Source organism: Xiphophorus couchianus, chromosome 6, assembly GCF_001444195.1.
Source record: "Xiphophorus couchianus chromosome 6, X_couchianus-1.0, whole genome shotgun sequence".
Classification (NCBI taxonomy): Eukaryota; Metazoa; Chordata; class Actinopteri; order Cyprinodontiformes; family Poeciliidae; genus Xiphophorus; species Xiphophorus couchianus.
In genome coordinates this window covers 1,814,205-1,820,327 of record NC_040233.1, presented here as the reverse complement: position 1 = coordinate 1,820,327, position 6,123 = coordinate 1,814,205, and the positions used below count along the sequence as shown (strand labels likewise).

Genomic DNA, 6,123 nt, shown 5'->3' with positions numbered 1-6,123 from the left:
CGGGGTTAAGTGAGTTCGCCCCAGCTGCATGGGTTCAGGCTCGGGAAGAGGTGTCGATGCCGGGGATTCAGGACAAATAGCAGGTAGGTTCTGAAAATGGGATCTAAAAGGTGAGTCACGACGGTTTCGTTCTTTAGCACGTGATCTGATGCGGTTATCTATTTTTATGGTGAGTTTAATGAAATCTTCTAAAGTCTCTGGTTCATCTAAAGTGGCTAGTTCATCCTTTACCTGCTCACTCAGAGCGTGGAAATAAGCGCTCTTTAGTGCAGCTGCGTCCCAACCAGATGCTGCAGCTTTAATTCTAAAGTCAATAGCGAACTCAGAAACTGTTCTTTGACCCTGCTTGAGAGTCCACAGCTCTCGGGAAACTGAAGTCTTGTCGGTGTCACGACAAAAAACCTGCTTAAATTCCTTCACAAACTCAGAAAATGTGCACCCAAAATTGGTGGGGGAGGGAAACCTAGCCTCAGCCCACTCCAGAGCACGTCCAGTTAGCAAGGATAACATATAAGCTATTTTGGCATTATTATGGCAAAAACTCTGAGGTGAGTGGTTGAAAATGATTCCACATTGCAAAATAAAGCCTTTACACTTCCTCACCTCACCACAGAATTTCTCAGGTGCTGGCGGTCGTACCTCCGAAAACGTGGCGTGGCTAGATGGATCCGGAACTTGAGCTGCCGCTGGCGGTGCGCTCGGGTCCGGTTGGGCAGATCCCTGGAGGAAATTGGATATTTCGGCTAACCGGCGGTTAGTTTCTGCTTGCCGGCTACCTAGCTCTCGCAGGGCTGCGTCATGAGACTGAATAAGAGATTGTTGTTCAGCCAAGGCTCTCCTAATTGCGTCTGCAGGGGTAGACTGTTGGCCTGAGTGTTCTGTCATGTTTGGTTCCAGTTTACGAACCCACATGCACGAACACAATCAGGAGACTCGTGTGCAAAACAATAATGAAGTTTATTTACAAGAGGGAATAGGGTTGGGGAGAAAACACGGAGCAGGAGTCTGGAAGGGGCAACCAGTTCAGCCACTGTCAACGAGGAGAAGCTGTTAGAATATACAAATTCAGGAAGGTGGATGAATATATATGTTGACGCAGGAAAAGGCTTACTAGGAGCGGATGGATGTTTCCTTTGGAGCAACAACGGACCCAGGGGCGGCGTGGAGAGGCAACGAACCGTTGGAGGGCGGACAGGTAAGTCAGACTGAGCGGAGGAGCGAACTGACGGCTGGTCGGAGTCCGGGACAAACGACCCACAGAACTCTCCTCTCGGAAAACTCCGGAGGAATCCAGGTAGACCTGACAACAGGGAAAAAACACAGGAGGCGATTATCTTAGGAAATGCTCAGAGGGCCAACTCAGGAACGATTTGTTACCAAGGTAAACAAATACTCAGGCAAGGAAGTGTCGCTCGCCGCTTCTTAAATACTCCCAGCCTCAGTCAGACAATGCGCCACAGGTGTGTCCCCGGGTTCGACCCCACGCCTTTCCAGGGGCTCTGCTCCTAGGCGGCATCTGGTGGAGGAAGTGGGAAGCAGCAGGCTTCCACAAAAAACAAAACAAAACAAAGATCCTGACAAAAATGTTGAGTTCAAGGTTGTAGGAAATGACAGCTACACGGGTACTACTGGAACGGTCTTACTTGTGTTGTCAAATAATGACTGCTGGGAGAGGGTAGGCTGCGGGCTCGGGGTTCGTCTCCTATTTTGATCTGGATTCCAGAGTACTGCTCGATGGGGGTGGTTCCGGGTTGCTACGTGGAGGCTGCGGTGAAGGACGGACAGGTAGATCCAGGCGTGGAGGGAGGCAGAGAAGCGGTCCTACTGCTAACTGGCAGGTCCGGGTTTGGCTCGAGATCCAACTGAGGAGATGGAAGTGGGTCTCGGGCAACCAGTGGGTATTCACCACGGCGTCACGAGGATGGGTTATCCAAAGGGCCAGAACGAGATCTTTACGAGGAGTCGCTAGGAACACCTGGGAACAGGGAGGCAACAAAGGATTACTTAGAGAAGATTCGCTGGGAGAAAACATAGAGAGTAACTCCGGGTAGGCTCAAGGTACCATCACTGGCAAACACTCAGGCGAAGAAGTGCAGTCAGTCCTCTCCTCTTAAACCTCAGGATGATTAGATGATGACCAACAGGTGTGCTGAACCGCAGGTAATGCCCTGCCCGGGAGGCAGCCCCTGGCGCTATCCGGTGGACAACCAACGGAACCACAGACGAACAAAAAGGAAAAGAAAACCCCAAAAAGGAAAAAAGAAAAAAAAAACGATACCTAACAGCTGCACCCTGCTTGGTGCTGCTAGTTCTAGTACAGAAATCTGAGAACAGCCGGGCTGAGCCGCGCCGGATTTACTAATGGAAAACAAATCCGGCCGAGGCGGACCGGAACCGAATCGGTTAGAGACGGGCTAATGGAACAGCGCCTAAAGAAACAATGTCTTTGTGGGTCGACAATCCACAAGTCTGTGGTATTCATCATGAAGACCCAGAGACACTCATTCTCAATTAGCTCTAATAAATCTGGATCTGCATCAGTTTACCAACCAGTCCACATATGAAGCATAATAAAGCTATGTTAAAACTATTTTCATATTAAAAAAATCAATCTGAAGAATGATTATTTTTTCCTATAGGGTATCAAATATCTGCTAAAAACGAAAGAAGCAAGGAGACTGTACACTGTTAGCCTTTGCTGTATTTTTTACAGTTAAATACCACAAAATGCCCAGTAAAACTACCATAAGACATCTTTACAAGTAGTTACTGTAATTTGCATTGCATTATGGTAGTGATGGTGAGATGAAGCCTCATGAGGCATTGAACCACTTGAGCCAATTGGTTCGAGAAAGGGTTCATTTCTTGAGGCTTCATGTGCACACGAAACCACCTACTGGCCAGGTGTATAATCACAGCCAGCTGTAAATTAACACGTGTGATGCATTGAATTTTTGTCTATTATGGCTCTTGGGAATGACTTCACAAAAGGTGTAGGACAAAATCATTTGTCTACATAAATTATGTATACACATATGTGTATAATAAAATATTGTTTGAATGTATCCTCTGTGTGTAATTATTCCCAAAATAGTAGTGTCATGTGATATGACACTATGGGGAGCAGAGCGCTTTCAGTCGCTCTGGAACTCATTACCACCTCACCTTAGAAACATAAAGTCATTCCCTAAATTTAAAACCGAACTTAAAACAAACCTTTTTAGATCTGCCTTTTCAATATGACACAATTGGTTTGCTTGATTTTTATATAGATTTTTTCACATAGATTTATATATAGATTCTATATAGATACATTGTTGTGTATTTATTTTATCTATTTTTAATTGCTACATTTTATTGTTTCTGTTACTTTTGCTCTTTGTACGGTGTCCTTGAGTGCCAGAAAGGCGCCTTTGAAATAAAATGTATTATTATTATTATTATTATTATTATATGGCATGTTGTGTAGTAAAGTTTTTCTGTGACTCTAGAAAAATGGCATGGGCTTAATAAGGCAGAGGACAGTGAAAGTGCTTGTGGAACTAGGGAGGGGGTAGTGAATAGGCTAATGCTTGTGTAACTTGGATGATTTCATGCATTTTTATTAAGAAACAACAATTTCTCCACAGTTTTTGGTTTCAAACGATTTCTCTTTTTTGACACTACATGGATGAGGTGTTATTATTGTACCCCAACTCCTTGGAGCACAATAAACACCTCACCTTTACAGAAAATAAGAAACAGTGAAAAATACAGTTCCTCATAAGCAAACCTAATGCATCTGCAAATGTTCAGTTCACCTTACCTTACCTTGTTAGGGCTTATCAAATCGAAAGAGGAGGGGAAATCCTCCTCTTTCTCGCCGGCTCCATCCTTCTCCTATCCTGTCCTCGCGCTCCTAAATCTCCTATCTCCTATCTCTCTCTCTCTCTCTCGTAAACTCTCCAAACACCAAACTAACTGTCTCAAACTAAATAACCACTATCCAAACTTTGCTATCCAAACTATCAAAACTCTATCCACTCTCTCAACTGACCACAACTCGCCTACAACAACCCACATTTTGAATGGAGCCTGTGGGGTTTCTAAAGCTGTCAAACCCCGCGCCAACATCTGAGCCACTTCCCGAAGCAGTCACGTGGTACAGACAGGCAGCGAGGCTTCGGACGTCATCGTTTTCGGCTCCTCCCCTAAATGAAGCAAGCCTCGATACGAGCTTTACAGAAACGCCCCCTCCATTACTCGACACACGCCTCGAAGCCTCGGCACATCACGTAACATCACTACATTATGGGTATAGTACATAGTATTACAGTAACTTACTGTATGTTTTGAAGTTGCAGTAATTTACTGTTTACACATTACAGTAGTGGTACTGTACAGAGCCCCTAAGGGGACATGGAGAGGAAAAAAAAAAGGAAAGAAATCCCGACTTATTATCTCGAGATCCCGACTTATTATCTTGAGATCCCGACTTATTATCTCGAGATCCCGAGATCCCGACTTATTATCTCGAGATCCCGACTTATTATCCCGACTTATTATCTCGAGATCCCGACTTATTATCTTGAGATCCCGACTTATTATCTCGAGATCCCGAGATCCCGACTTATTATCTCGAGATCCCGACTTATTATCCCGACTTATTATCTCGAGATCCCGACTTATTATCTCGAGATCCCGAGATCCCGACTTATTATCTCGAGATCCCGACTTATTATCTCGAGATCCCGACTTATTATCCCGACTTATTATCTCGAGATCCCGACTTATTATCCCGACTTATTATCTCGAGATCCCGCGACATTTCTGAAAAATCGCGAGTTACTTTTTTGGGGGGGAAAGGCATGTTTTTATGCGGTAAACGTGGGGGAGTGTGTCTACATTGATTATGGAGGACGACTTATATCATTTTCTGCGGTCCAGAGATGTCCCAGAGGAGGATATCATGCACATGCAATTTAGCGTACATCCATCGGTAACCGTGAAGCTGTCCAGAGGACTTTAGCTGGTTATTAATGAATTCTACCAAAACTGTGTTTAATGTGTTTATACTCAAGCCCAAGCTCGAAATAAAAATCATGGGTGGGTGTCCTCCATCACTGTGATTAGGTCGTTATGTACTGATGTCGGGATCTCGAGATAATAAGTCGGGATCTCGAGATAATAAGTCGGGATAATAAGTCGGGATCTCGAGATAATAAGTCGGGATCTCGAGATAATAAGTCGGGATAATAAGTCGGGATCTCGAGATAATAAGTCGGGATCTCGAGATAATAAGTCGGGATTTCTTTCCTTTTTTTTTCTCTCCATGTCCCCTTAGGGGCTCCGTAGTACTGTACTTATAATATACAGTAAGAATTATATTTGATTTCCAACGGTCATCATAGCTGCTTCATCGTGGTTCCCTGTTTCTGTATTTTTACTCCTTTAGTGGTTAACATATTTCTAATGCAGAAAGAGAGCATGTACTTTTGTTTTTTTCACATCCTAGCTAACATTAATATGCAGTTTATCTAGCTACGTCATCAAGCGTGGCTTCGCTTCCAACCAGCTTTTTCTCTCCAAGTGCAAGTGCAGTTCTGTCTCCGTGCTGTGGGCTCACACTGCTTCAGCTCTTCAAGACAGGTAAAAAAACACTTCTTAGAAAACTGTTTGAAGCCAAAACCTAGTCTGGAAATGTACATTTTAGATGGAGTTAACGTAGCTTATAGCATCATGCTATAATGCTATAACTTAGCATTATAGCATGAGCTGGTTTGTGCTGGTTAGCCTGGTAACATAACGTTACCTTTACGTTACTAACTCTGGTGTATTATATAACTGGAATATTGCAACCTTATAAGTTACGTGTCTGTAAATGAGGTGAAAGAAAGGAAAATATGGTGGTGTTATTTTTTGAGCTGGTTCGGAATTAACATTAGCTTAGGTGCTAATTTTACCGTTGAAGGTTTTAGCTTGACTTTTGCCGCTTAATCTTCCTCGGGCGGCTTTGGGTTGAGATGAGCTTAGTGCTGAGTGTCTGTTAGCATTGTTGTAACATCCTTTGTCGAACAATATAACCTTAACTGATAATTGATCCCCCCCCCCCTTTTTTTTTTTTTTTTTTTTTACATCTAATGA

General features: G+C 43.8%; 1 long non-coding RNA gene across 3 annotated transcripts; it reads right to left on the bottom strand.

Moving 5' to 3' along the window:
• Positions 1-938: 938 nt before the first annotated feature.
• LOC114145998 (uncharacterized) lies at positions 939-1,481 on the bottom strand. Of its 3 annotated transcripts, none has more exons than XR_003595812.1 (3): positions 1,378-1,481; positions 1,112-1,300; positions 939-1,030 (listed from the first exon to the last, which is right to left on the bottom strand). It is a non-coding gene; the product is annotated as an uncharacterized LOC114145998 (long non-coding RNA). The 3 variants fall into 3 exon arrangements; XR_003595813.1 differs by having other exon boundaries at positions 1,394-1,481; XR_003595811.1 differs by having other exon boundaries at positions 1,112-1,386.
• Between the last annotated feature and the right edge of the window lie 4,642 nt (positions 1,482-6,123).